Source organism: Neoarius graeffei, chromosome 15 (assembly GCF_027579695.1).
Source record: "Neoarius graeffei isolate fNeoGra1 chromosome 15, fNeoGra1.pri, whole genome shotgun sequence".
Lineage (NCBI taxonomy): Eukaryota > Metazoa > Chordata > Actinopteri > Siluriformes > Ariidae > Neoarius > Neoarius graeffei.
The window spans coordinates 45313081-45328344 of NC_083583.1; positions in this window are offsets into that span (position 1 = coordinate 45313081).

The following is a 15264-nucleotide window of genomic DNA, read 5'->3' on the forward strand; positions in this document are numbered from 1 at the left end:
GGGTAGTCCCAGGGAGCAAGTCGATGGCACAGTCGTAGGCCCGGTGCGGAGGAAGAACGGCGGCCCTGCTCTTGCTGAATACCTCCTTGAGATCCCAGTACTCTGTGGGAACTTGAGATAACTCGGTGAGATCAGGGGGCTCGGCAGGAGACACAGGAGAGCTAGAGAGCAGACAAGAGGCATGGCATGCAGGGCCCCATTCCACAACCTGGCTTGTTACCCAGTCTATGCGAGGGTTGTGGCGAGTAAGCCAAGGAAGGCCTAGAATAACTGGGAACTCAGGTGAAGGAATCAGGTGCAGGGATATTTCTTCCTTGTGACCTTGAGACTGGAGGAAAACTGGAGAAGTAACTTGGGTGACTCTTCCATCACCTAACGCTTGGCCATCGAGGGCAGACACAGACAGTGGGACTTCAAGAGGTGCAGTCGGAATATTGATGCTTTGGGCGAAGTGAATATCCATAAAGTTCCCAGCCGCCCCTGAGTCTATCAAAGCTTGACAAGAGTGGACAGACTCACCCCAGGAGATGGAGACCGGGATGTAGATTCCTTGGCCAGGGAGTCCGGGAGAGAGGGTAGGCCCCGTCACAACCCTCCCTCGGCTGGACGGGGCGGTCCTTTTCCCAAGAGTTCGGGACATGATGCTCGGAAGTGACCAGGCTTGCCACAGTAGATGCAGCACTTGTCCCTCCTTCTGCGCTCCCTCTCAGATGCGGAGAGGCGAGTACGACCCACTTGCATGGGTTCTGGACAGTCACTGAAGGAGGTAGACGGTCTCCAGGTAGAGGTAGGGAGGCTGGGGGGGCTCAAGGCTTGGTGGCGTTCTCTCATCCTGTTGTCCAGACGAATAGCATGTGAGATGAGGGTTTCGAGGTCACTTAGGCATCCAATAGAGGCCAGACTGTCCTTGATGGGGTCAGACAGACCATGGTGGAAGGCTGACACCAGGGCAGTCTCGTTCCATCCACTTACTGCTGCGAGTGTTCGGAAAGAGATGGCGTAATCTGCGACGCTTCCTCCTTGCCGGATGGACATGAGCTTTCGGGCTGCGTCGGTACTGATGTCAGCTGTGCCAGGGTTTTCCCAATTTGCTGAAGCAGTTCCTCGTGGCGAGCAAGGGCCTCACGTTGGCTGGTGAGCGTACGTCCATGAGCGTCCATGGTCGCTCCGAAGCGTGTCAAAGCTGCCATAATTCCCTGAAGGTTGGCCGGGTAGACAGTTGAAGCAGCCTCTGCTGAGTCGGTCATGACGGAGTCTTTCTGTTAGGGTTTTGCTGGGATTCGAACCTGGTTCGTTGGTGTGATAATCCAGCAAACCCCCACTAGGCCACCAGGTGGATGACTCAAATGCAGAGGCGTGAGGCGGAAGTAGAAAAAGAATCAAAATGTTTATTTAAACTATATACACTATATACAGGGCAAAACAAAAGACAAAAAAAAAACCAAGAGTATAATCCAAAAGAAAAGCAAAGTGCAAAAATTCAAAAGCTAAGAAGATCAAAAAACACAGTACAAAGGAAACTGGAGATAAACATAACAGCACAAAGACTCCGTGACAAGAGGACTGAACTCAGGGGTATAAATAGACAAACTAATTAAGGACACAGGTGAAGATAATTAGGCAATTAACACAAACACAAAACACAGGAACAGTGGCGGCCTCTAGAGGCCAAAATAAACACGACATGAAAAGGAAATAACAGCGGCCTCTAGAGGCCAAAACAGTCCTAGTCCTAACAAGATCACTGCTTATGGCTTTTATTAGATGATGTCTTGGGCGTCCAGCAGCGCGAGAACCATGGGAGGGGATCCAGTCTAGTAAAAACTTAGGAAGCCTGCCATCAGGCATACGGGCAACATGACCGAAGTATAGGAGGCGGGCGTAGCTAATGGTGATACCCAGACTACAGCATCCAGAGAGATTCCTGATTTCCACATTAGAAATGTGGTCATAAAATCGTACTTTAAGGATACGACCCAGACAGTTATGATGGAAGGCATCCAGCCGATGCAACTGCTGCAGTTTAAGAGCCCAGGTAGCACAGCCATATAAGAGAGGTGTTATGACCCCACACTCGTAGATTTTAATCTTGGTGGAGAGAGAAATTCCTCTGTTCCTCCAGATGTTATTGAGGGCATTAAAGGCATTAGATGCTATGCCAATCCTCACGTTAATTTCTTTGTCGATAGATCCATCACTGGAGATCATAGAGCCAAGGTAGCGAAAGTGGTTCACTTGTTCCAGGTGTGCACCATCAACCTCTAGATCTAGCATCTCAGACCAGTGGTAGGGGCGCTGGTTGTGAAACTTACTGATGAGCATGATCTTGGTCTTGATGACCCCGATCTGTAGGCCGGCTACCTTGCCGAAATTCGCGATGTTAGTGGTGGTTTCTTGTAAACCAGCAACGGAACTATCCAGGGCAGCTATGTTGTCGGCGTAGTCCATGTCAGTAACGAAGATAGCAGGGTATTGTGAGCTCCTGTGGCGTTGGAGTAAGAAGCCACTCGATATGGACTTCTCATTGATGGCTTGTTCCATTACCCAGTTCAGGACAATGTTGAAGATTGGAGGGGCTTGGATATCGCCTTGCCCTGTCCCGGATTTCACCTCGAACCAATCTGTTAGATTGTCTTCGACACGCACTGCACTTACGGTGTTAGAGTAAAAGGCTTTGAAGATGTTGATATTAGGGCTGGGTATCACCAGATACCTCACGATACGATACTATGGCGATATTTTGCCCACGAAAACGATAATATCACGGTACAGCGATTCTGCGATAATCGATATATTGCAAGAAATTTCAACCACATCACGATATCTGTGTCACTGAAGAAAATCAGAATTTATTGACCACTGTAAAATTACATTTCACATACATAACTACACACTCTTGCCAGACATATATTTGTCTCTATTCCACTGCTGGCAAAACCAAGAGTTGCTTCACTACAACATACAGAAAATTCCCATTTCTGTGCTAGTATTCTCAACTTTTCTGTAAGCATGGACACATCAGTGCTGCTTAACAAGCAGAATCAAATTGTTTTATGAAAACTTAAAACTTGCACTGCAGACTGCACATACATTTCAGTGCTAACACTAATATCAATTTGTTCTTTGTAAACTTGAGAACATATACCTGAGGACATTTAACTTGTGCTTATTTTGCAGGAACAACACACTGTCTGAAACACATTGAAAAGTGCAGTGGGCATCTTAGTCTCCCTGAGCACAATTATGAAACAAAGTGCAGTGTGGGTCAGTGTCCACACACTGAAACTGAACTGAAACCTCAGTGAATCATGTTTCTTCTGAACTTAGAGTAAATACTCAAAATAAAATGCAGTGTCTCACACACACTAAAATTGAAAATGCAAGATAAAGTGCAGCTTCTTGCCTTTGGCCTTAAATGACAAAATTAAGTTCACAGTTACAGTAAGTCACACATCACTGAAGTAGACGGGAGGACTTTGGCGCTGTCCAGTGTAGTTTGCTTCGGGTCGGGTTTCAGCGGCTCCGGCTGAGCTAATATGTCGGGGTGGTGTCGTGCTAAGTAAGTTCACAAGTTTGTTGTGTTACCTGAATATCTAATTGGAGCGAAACAGGTTTTGCAGAGTGCATACTCTTTGTCCGGCTCACTGTTTTTTCTCCTTTCCTTTGGAATCCAAAGTGCCTCCAAACATCTGCCTTAAAGTTCGGCGGCGTCTCTAGGTTTACGTTAACAGCCATGCTTGCTTGTTTTTTTTTCCTCACTGCAACCGCCGGGGAAAAAAGAGAAGATGAATAGTGCCTTGCAGTGAGGAAGCAGCACAGCGACACCTCGCGGAGCGGAGGTGCGGAAGTCGTACTGGATTTACAACCCGTCTGAAGCATGATTTATTATTTGAAAAAATATCGATATTCAAATTTTGAGTATCGATATTGAATCGGAAGACAAAGTATCGCGATATATCGCCGTATCGATATTTTTGCACACCCCTAGTTGATATACTTGTTTGGGAACCCGTAGTGCTCCAGGGCAGACCAGATGTATTCACAATTTACTGAGTCAAAGGCAGCTTTGAAGTCGATGAAGTTAATGTAGAGTGGTAGATTATACTCAAGAGCACGCTCTATTATGACTCTTAAGGAGAAGAGTTGGTCTGTACAGGAACGTTTTTTTCTGAAGCCGCATTGGTTCTCACGGAGTGTGGTTTCGAGTCCATCAGACAATCTTGTGATGATGATGATTTGGAATAGCTTGGATGCAACACAGCGGAGAGTAATTCCTCTGTTGTTTTCACAATAGGAGAAATCCCCCTTCTTACCTAGTTTAGTAATGACCCCCTTCAGCCAGTCTAAGGGGACCTGTTCCGCGGTCCAAACCTTCTCAAAGATCGGTGCCAGCTTTTCTACAGTGGCTTCACCGCCGAATCGGAGTTCCTCGTTGCTGATTTGGTCAACCCCTCCGGCTTTGTGATTTTTAAGCTTTGAGAGGGCTCGACGTATATCGGTGGTCGTGGGGGGATACAAGGGGAGATCCAGGAAGACATCACTCTCAACTGCAGTAGTTTGTGATCTCAACCGAGGCGTCCATGGAAGGATTCAGGAGGTTTTAAAACTTCCACGCTAGCAAGCAACTGTGACAATTTGTCAACAAACTTTTTGTAAACTCTATAATTGTTCCACTGAATGTGTATGTATAATAATAATAATAATAATAATAATAATAATAATAATAATAATAATAATATTGGCTGGCTTTTTTTACGTGGTATATCAAATATATTCCATTCAGCTAGCATGATCTTGAAATCATCTTCAATTCGTTCAGTATCATGCTAGCTGAATGGAATATATCTGATATACCATGAAAAAAAGCCAGACAATATTATTTAAATATGTTACTCAGGTCCGCGATGTATTTTGTATGAATAATACGAGTTTTTCAATACGAGAAGATAAACTTCATATCTTCAAACCAACGTTGGATGTTCTTTTTATTATATAGACACATTCACACACAAAAAGTACCCATCTCATCTCATTATCTGTAGCCGCTTTATCCTTCTACAGGGTCGCAGGCAAGCTGGAGTCTATCCCAGCTGACTACGGGCGAAAGGCGGGGTACACCCTGGACAAGTCGCCAGGTCATCACAGGGCTGACACATAGACACAGACAACCATTCACACTCACATTCACACCTACGGTCAATTTAGAGTCACCAGTTAACCTAACCTGCATGTCTTTGGACTGTGGGGGAAACCGGAGCACCCGGAGGAAACCCACGCGGACATGGGGAGAACATGCAAACTCCGCACAGAAAGGCCCTCGCCGGCCACGGGGCTCGAACCCGGACCTTCTTGCTGTGAGGCGACAGCGCTAACCACTACACCACCGTGCCGCCCAAAAAGTACCCAAATTTATCAAAATAATTCACAAGTGAGGATATTGAAAAATATGTCACGATTGTAGTTCTCAATGTCCTGGATATAGTTGGTATATGAATACAAGTGGCATATTTCCCAGTAAAATACTCAAGTCTATGTTATCTGTCAGGGTTGCAGGGGAAGCTGGTGCCAATCCCAGCTGACTTCAGGCGTGAGACGGGGTACACTCTGGGTAGGGGTGTGTGTGTGTTTTCGCTTCTACTGCTCAAATGCTCATTACAGCCTTGTATCTGTTCGGCTCTCTGTGTCCTAGGCTTTATGAATGGTGCTATTATAAACTGCAGTTATTAATCATCTGGCCAGCACAATGTACTGGCCCTGACTTCAGCTTTAATCAAAATTAAAAGGCTATTTTACTTATACATTTAATTGCTGTGGCACATCAGAAGGGGGGCGGCACGGTGGTGTAGTGGTTAGCGCTGTCGCCTCACAGCAAGAAGGTCCGGGTTCGAGCCCCGTGGCCGGCGAGGGCCTTTCTGTGTGGAGTTTGCATGTTCTCCCTGTGTCCACGTGGGTTTCCTCCGGGTGCTCCGGTTTCCCCCACAGTCCAAAGACATGCAGGTTAGGTTAACTGGTGACTCTAAATTGAGCGTAGGTGTGAATGTGAGTGTGAATGGTTGTCTGTGTCTATGTGTCAGCCCTGTGATGACCTGGCGACTTGTCCAGGGTGTACCCTGCCTTTCGCCCGTAGTCAGCTGGGATAGGCTCCAGCTTGCCTGCGACATCAGAAGGGAATCAAGAGCAATGGGGGAAAAATGACTGCACCATATTGAAAGTTCACGATGAAGCAGATACTTTTGAAAAAGAAAAAACCAGAATACTGAATATTTAAGAAATGTACTAGTAATGTCAATACTCTAGCTAGTGTTTATTAAGCACTGTATTTGAATTGGAATTTTTGAGTTAATTCCTGAATTGACCCCAATCCTGGAATGAACAAGAATCAGTATCATGCTGGTGTATTGTCATTATTATCACACACCATGTCAATGTAAATATGTCTAAATCAATACCATTAACGTTAATTTAACACTGGTTAGTACTTACGTGTGTGTGTGTCACAATTTATGGCATGGAAAACGTAATCTGTCCATAAAGGCAATCTAACCCGATATATTTTAGACTTTACGTTTTTTTAGAAAGTCTTCAGGATCTGCAATTTTAAGTCAAAACCTGTAACATGACTTACTGAGTCACTGGGTACATCAAAAGTCCATCCATTTGCAGATTAATAGAGTGAAAATGTGTCTTTACCACTCTCCTGTCCTGTCCTTATGTGAGCTGAGAATGAAGACTTCGTCCCTGAGGGGAAAGAGACGATCAAAGAAGCAAGTAGCAGTCATACAGATGAAAGATGCCCTCCGTTCTTTCTTCATGATTAAAGAAGCCCAGAGTGAAATAGAAGTCAACAAGTAATAATAGTTATGCATCTTCAGTGAGGAGGAAAAAAAAGCTGTTATTGATTAGCTGATCTCACAGCATCACGATCACACAAAATGATTAGTTTGGTCAGCAGAGTCAAAAGTATGATCTGATCTGTTTTTGGAATATGATGAAATTTAGCTCACCATTTTTGTTTTCTGAATTTTTGTACCATGTTTTATTACAACCATTCAACAAAAATGAAACTTGCCCAGTTTCCCTTATTTCACATGTAGTGAATTGGCTAAACATATCTGGAGTCCAAAGTTTACTTTTGTAAACTTCAAATCAAATCACTACTTTGCCTTATCAAACCCCAGTTTCATCATTTATTTGTACAGTGCAAGGAAAATTACATTTACTTTTTTTTGTTATTAGGATATTTCTTTCCAAAACAAAATGAAATATACATTTAAATACATATTTAGCAAGTATGGGCACATATTGGGAAAACTTTTTAAAATTATTATTATTATTGGCGGCACGGTGGTGTAGTGGTTAGCGCTGTCGCCTCACAGCAAAAAGGTCCTGGGTTCGAGCCCCGTGGCCGGCGAGGGCCTTTCTGTGTGGAGTTTGCATGTTCTCCCCGTGTCCGCGTGGGTTTCCTCCGGGTGCTCCGGTTTCCCCCACAGTCCAAAGACATGCAGGTTAGGTTAACTGGTGACTCTAAATTGAGCGTAGGTGTGAATGTGAGTGTGAATGGTTGTCTGTGTCTATGTGTCAGCCCTGTGATGACCTGGCGACTTGTCCAGGGTGTACCCCGCCTTTCGCCCGTAGTCAGCTGGGATAGGCTCCAGCTTGCCTGCGACCCTGTAGAAGGATAAAGCGGCTAGAGATAATGAGATGAGATGAGGATATTTCTTTCCAAAACAAAATGAAATATACATTTAAATACATATTTAGCAAGTATGGGCACATATTGGGAAAACTTTTTAAAATTATTATTATTATTATTGGCGGCACGGTGGTGTAGTGGTTAGCGCTGTCGCCTCACAGCAAAAAGGTCCTGGGTTCGAGCCCCGTGGCCGGCGAGGGCCTTTCTGTGTGGAGTTTGCATGTTCTCCCCGTGTCCGCGTGGGTTTCCTCCGGGTGCTCCGGTTTCCCCCACAGTCCAAAGACATGCAGGTTAGGTTAACTGGTGACTCTAAATTGACCGTAGGTGTGAATGTGAGTGTGAATGGTTGTCTGTGTCTATGTGTCAGCCCTGTGATGACCTGGCGACTTGTCCAGGGTGTACCCCGCCTTTCGCCCGTAGTCAGCTGGGATAGGCTCCAGCTTGCCTGCGACCCTGTAGAAGGATAAAGCGGCTAGAGATAATGAGATGAGATGAGGATATTTCTTTCCAAAACAAAATGAAATATACATTTAAATACATATTTAGCAAGTATGGGCACATATTGGGAAAACTTTTTAAAATTATTATTATTATTGGCGGCACGGTGGTGTAGTGGTTAGCGCTGTCGCCTCACAGCAAAAAGGTCCTGGGTTCGAGCCCCGTGGCCGGCGAGGGCCTTTCTGTGTGGAGTTTGCATGTTCTCCCCGTGTCCGCGTGGGTTTCCTCCGGGTGCTCCGGTTTCCCCCACAGTCCAAAGACATGCAGGTTAGGTTAACTGGTGACTCTAAATTGACCGTAGGTGTGAATGTGAGTGTGAATGGTTGTCTGTGTCTATGTGTCAGCCCTGTGATGACCTGGCGACTTGTCCAGGGTGTACCCCGCCTTTCGCCCGTAGTCAGCTGGGATAGGCTCCAGCTTGCCTGCGACCCTGTAGAAGGATAAAGCAGCTAGAGATAATGAGATGAGATTATTATTATTATTATTATTATTATTATTATTATTACTCTCCAGTGAAATATGTTTGGCCATCCCATGCCTTCGATCAGGGGGTCTCAAATGGGGTCATGAGAGCAGCTCACAATCCCCTCTTTTGTTTGGTTTACGGTTATTTACAGTAGCACAAAGTCTTTTAGCACAAATCCAAAGTCTTTTAGCACAAGTTCTAAAGTCTCTTAGCACAACTCTATGTTCTTTAGCACAAGATCCAAGAACATCTCTTTATTATGAATACTTGCTGATCATTTTTAAAGCTGTTTGATGGATATTTTTTATGAAAGTTGCCGAGATTCCAATCAAAAACGAGCGATTGTATTTTCCCACTCTGCCATCTTGAAACCGCCATGTTTGATATGAAAACAGTAACATGATATCAAATGTACAATTAATAATTTGAGTACTTTTTAGGAATAGATTCCGCTCTTAGTCGGCAAAACATGTTGTCAAGCAGGGCAAGAGACATAATCCCCTGGTTAATTAATTCAGCAAACGCGTAATTATTGACAGTCAGTTGAATTTGTGATGTGATCAGAAGTGACTGAAGTTATCTATGACGGTGCCCATAATTCAAGGTTTGTTATGGCTTAACTACAAATATCCAAAGACACCAAAGAATCAGATTTTCAGTCCACGTTTCAGAGATCAACAACTGATCTTTAACATGCACAGCAGCACAAATTCCGGCTTCCAGTCCCTAAGCAATCATAATACACCCCTTCCTATATCAAGATGAGTATTTTTTTTTCGATTATTATGACCGTAATCCAGAGTTGTGCTAAAGAACATACAGTTGTGCTAAGAGACTTTAGAACTTATGCTAAAAGACTTTTGTGCTAAATAACCGGATACCTTTTGTTTAATTCATTTGACAAAAGAGCATGGGTCTGAATATTGTTCTAACTATGCAAACAGATTTTATGTGCTACTATTTTAAAGCCACATTCAAACAAGCCACAGTTTATGTAAGCGTGTATGTGCTACCTTAGTCTTAATCACGAAACTGACAGGCAACACTGGTGTAGAGTTCAGCCATAAAAATGAATACATTTCTCTGTCCTTCAGCCTCCTCTAGTCCCTCAAGAACACCCAGGACACTGACCAGTGGCGGCTGGTAGTCCTTCAAACAGGGGAGGCTGGTCGGTTACGATATTTCCAGATTTTAAAAGAAAAAACATCAATTTTGCCCATACTGTTGCCTCTGATCTGGCTGATTGTTGGCAGCGTCACAAACTGTGAAATAACAGGTTCTTTTGGCCCATTAGCCTACTGTCCAATATACATGATGGTGGTGTTGGGGGGGTATATTTTAACATTTTATATTTTAAGATTGTGGCATGTTGTTTAAAAATTGATCATTATTGAAAGCAGCTCTTTGTCAGGAACCTCAGCAGTAGAGCTGGGTGCCACACATTTCATTCAATGACACTTTCCCTATATTTTACTTATTTTGACTGAGAAATGTTTTATTGACAATTTTGATAACCCTTCACTTTTAATCCAGATCTGTAGTGTGAAATGTTCTCGGCTGTATTTTTGTTTAAAAATGTTTTCCAAATTGTAGCTGTGTTTAATTCATATCCAGAAAAATATATATTCCAATATAATATACTCAGCATAAACATTTTAAATAGATTCTATATTTTTGGTCCATCCATGACATATTACTAAAGTAGCCTATTTACTGTTGTTGATGTGGGTCACTTGCTGTTAGCCAATTCACTTTCTCGTACCAGGAGAGCTGAAAGGAACGAGTATTATTCCCTACCTTTTTCACCAAGTCAATTTGAGGCGTTGCTCTACCCTGCTCTTTAATTTTAATTTTTTCCTCGAAAGGAAGACTGGCAAATGGCTTCACCAAAATTAAATCAGCAATGCTTGGCCTCCGTGCGCAGCTTTCTTGCTAGCTGACTAGCCCCCTCAAGTTCAAGTTCAGTCACTCAAATAAATGAAATTTCTGGAACTAAGATAGCAAACTTGACAACACTATATTTACACTTTATTTACAATGAAAATATATACAAACTAAAAAAGCTGGTAGAAACCGTATGTAATGAATGAAATCGAAATGTAAGCTGATCTCTTACAATACACCACAGCACTTGCGAATCCGCATGGGACTGAACTGAGATTCACCGCTGCCTGCCTATAGTTGAAACAAGCTGTCAATCAAAGAAAATATCCAGCCGCTTTCACCAATCACCAGTCTCCTCGCGGAAACTGCCATGTCCCTCCCACTGTGAGGCTGGGAGTCCGTAGGCGGGCATTTTCACAGTATTTGTCCAATAACCGTCTTGCATTTTGAGATTGACAAGCGCATAGCTCCCAAATGCCATTGAAGTCCACTGAGGCTGGGAGTCCGTGAGACTCCGTGGGCGGGCGTTTTCGCAGTATTTGTCCAATAACCGTCTTGCATTTTGAGATTGAAAAGCGCAGAGCTCCCAAATGCCATTGAAGTCCACTGAGGCTGGGCTGCATCGCGCTGTCACGAGGGGGAAAAACTCACGCACACATTAAAGTTATAAGGGAATGATTTCGCACTGTAGTTGGGTTGAGCACATATATTTCTATGATTCTGGATCTGAAATAGCAATGTTATAAGGTCGGCTATAACATAAGCCTAGCGCAATTCATCCTACACGATGTTCGTCATTTTTAGAGGAGGCTGAGCCTCCCTCGTTGTCTTAGAGCAATCGCCCGTGACACTGACCCAGGGAAACATTAGAAGTCAATAAGTAATTTTTGTGAGTTTTGACAAAAAAAAAGACAAAAATCGAAAATAATGGCTCCCTTTCCAAGCTCCTGTCAGGGCATTAAGTAAGGAATAGCCCACTTCAGGCCATACTGCATGCGTTATTTACCCAAAACACACCACAATGTGGTTTATTCCTTGCGTATTGTTTTAAGGTAGATGTGACGCAGGAAATGAGATTTTCCATTTCACACACACCTGATTTTTTGAAAAGCTGTGCCAAGAAATGAAAGCTCACCATTCCCAGGAGACTGGTAATTCAGTGTAAGGAATATTCCTTTGGTTTTTAATATGTTGTACATACATTACTGGCATAACAGCTCGTCCTAAAGTATAAATCTGGTATCATTTTTCCAAAAGGTTTGGGACTCCTTGCCTGAGATAATCACTGAAGATCTGTAATAATTATCAATGGCAATTTCTACAGCTTCTTCCTGTCTACATTCCCATCTCATTCTCTTTCAAAATGAAACAAATAACCTTGTGCAACTTTATGACTGCAACTAGGGCAAGTTCCAGATTGAGTTTAGTAACTGATTAATCCTGCTAATACAATAAAATGCATTTCAGTCAAAATTTTAACTCAGGGACTGATGAATAAGGAATGATCAGTAACACATATAACAAATTTGAAAGAGTTTATTGAACATAACATAAAATGAGCTGCATAAAGTGCTTGAAATACAGGTATGATTATAGCTTTTACAGTGCATTATGATCAGGAGAAGCTTTACTATACATCATCGACTGTAGAAAACAAGGACAGTGTGTCCGCTCTATAAAAAAATGTAATTAAATTAAAAAAAAATACCATAGCTCTAGTACCCCTCTTGGCTGACTGCGGTACAATTTTTAGCCACGCCCATCCCCCTGTGTTTCAATGGTAAAAAAAATTCCATGTTTTCTCATCTAAACCAACTTTCCATTTACAGCGTCTAATTCAAACAATTTTTCCCTATGCTGATATCTGCACATTTTTATTTTCCCACACAAATCAGTCTGTAAAACATTACTCTACTATATCATAAGAAGGCATGGATACACTTGGGAATGATGTGATTGACAGCCTTGTTTGGACACACCTTCTAATTCAATGTCTTTTTTATTTTTTTATTCATTAAAAGTCACTTCTTGGCTTAAAGTAATGATGAATGTCATTTCTCTTTACTTAGTTGAGCGCTTCTTGACATAATATGGATTACTACAGTTGTGGAATAGGACTATTTACTGTATTTTTATTATTTACTGTTTACTGTTTGATCTCAAACGCATTAATAAGGCAAGAAATTGCATTAATTAATGTTTGACGAGGCACATCTGTTAATTAAAAAGCATTCCGGGTGACTCCCTCATGAAGCTGGTTAAGATAATGCCAGTCAGGGCCGTCGACAGGGGGGGACAACCGGGTATTTTGTCCCGGGCCCAGGCATGAGGGGGGGCCCAGAACTGGTCCCTCATGAAGATGCCATTAATCATTCTGTTTCATTTCAAAATGTGTTGATTTGGGGGAGGAAAATGTGCTATATTTGCATTCAATGAATGATTTCTGGTTCTTTTGCCTTTATTGTCTTCGAAAATAGATTCAAGAACCCACGTACCACCCCTAATGCAGAAATGGTTTGGTCTTTGATTAAGGCGCCAAATAACAGGGCACTATAGAGATCTTGCAGTCACGTGACCGGAAAGTACACAACCGCCATCTTGTCGGTCAAAAACACCGCTGAATACTGCTGCACTCGTGTACAGAATGGATCAATTTCAACCGACGGACTACACGGCTCATTTTTCTAATGAACAGATAACTAGATATTAGTCTAAAATAAACGATCTACAGATTTGTGACCCTTATGGCTTTCCGGGCGGAGTTTTCACGACCGGATTTTGAACTGCCAGCGGAATACCCGGACGTGTATAATTACCTCATTAACTTTCCCTCGCTGTTCAGTGGTGAAGCACTGCGTGCTTATAAACCTCTGCACAGTTATCTTTACAGAAATTCAGGATTTGTCAGCGACTCAGATGTGTCATCTTGTAAACAAAATAATCCTCACTGGATGGGTAAGTCACTTAAGTATTGAGTATAGCACTGACCAGCTGATTATAGAATAGAATAAGGTAATTCCAAATCGTCCGTGTTGTTTACATGGATCTGGCGTTGGAGAGGTAGAGGCTTGGCAGTGGAGATTTGAGTGGCTGTTTGTATGTGTATATGTATGTGGCAATCATATCCAAATGTTTTAGGCACGCTTGCTGAGCTGCGCTGAGCTGGACTCCGGTTAGCTGAAAGCCCGTGGAACGCTGCCTCTTGTTAATTAAACCTTATTTTGTTGGAAATCATCCCGTGTAGATACAACGGCATGTGAAATTGCCAGCTAGATAGAGTTTAATGTAATGAATGGGCTATAAATGGGGTGTTTTGAGGTTAGTCTGTTGCAAAACATTAAACTTTCGCTTAGACTGGATACTCTTCAAACAATTCCCTTGCTCAAGTGAAAAATGATAGGCCTGTATGAAAAGCGCAATTAATGAAAGTAGCCTAATAAGCCCTAAATGAATAAAACAACCTCTGTTTTATTGTTGTTGCTTACACGTTAAGATTTTGAAATCTTCTTGGTCCAGTTCTATATCCAGGAAATGTTGTAATCCTTTTGGTTTATCCATAATAAACGTGTCAGCCCCCAGGTCAGATAGGCTAATGTTACGTGGTTGGGAGGGTGTCAATTTTTTTTGTAACATTCTAAATCGAGTACGGAAAGGACGTTTATGAAAAACAAGACAAAAAAATACACTGAAAAACTCACTGTACACATCACTAGTGGTGATGCTTCTATGTTCAGATTTTGGGAAAGCCATAACTCTGTTCTCACTGAGGCCCAGTTCCATCCCGTACACAATCATTTTGGTTTATCAACTACCTGTGCTCAAACATGTCACAGGAGAGGCTCAATGGGCTGGCTATGCTCTCTATAGAGCGCGAACTTGCAAAGAAGCTGGACTTCAATGACCTTATTGACGACTTTGCCACAGCAAAAGTCCGGCGCATTGCATTTCGCACCTGAATAGTTGCAGACTAAGGAAATGTTCAAACTGTAAATATGTTGAAATGTTGAAATAAAATGGTTGACTGTTATAATGGGCTTGGAATACCTGTTATTTAAGGGTTGGAGTGAATGGAGACTGTGAAAAGAGGGGTTGGGTGTGGGTGGTTGCTGTATGGCGATGTGCGTGCGCGCGTATATGTGTGTGTGTGTGTTGGGGGGGGGGGGGCACTCAGATTATTTGGGGGGGGCCCCACTCAGATTATTTTGTCCCGGGCCCAGCCAAAGCTGTCAACGGCCCTGATGCCAGTAGTGTGCAAAGTGTCATCAGGGTAAACAGTGGATATTTTGAAGAATCTAAAGTACAAAACACTTTTTAACATTTTTGTTTACCACATAATTCCATACATATTTCATGTGTTATTTTATCATTTTGATTTTTTCAGTATTGTTCTACAATGTAAAAAAAAAAAAGGGGGGGGGGAATTACAGAAATACCTCTGAATGTGTCCAAACTTTTGACTGGTACTTGTATGTATGTGTGTATATAATATATTTTACACACACACACACACACAAGCAAACATCTATATTATGACATGGAGTTATTTGTTCATCACATGGCCAAAGGTATATATTATAGCTTCTGTTCCAAGTAGAAGCAAAATGCTTTTTGACAAATCATTAGTTAACAAAAGCTAATCACTGGAAATGGATTATTTCCTGTGCATAATCCATTCTTTCATAGTATCAACAACCTATATACACTCACATATATGTTGATTTTT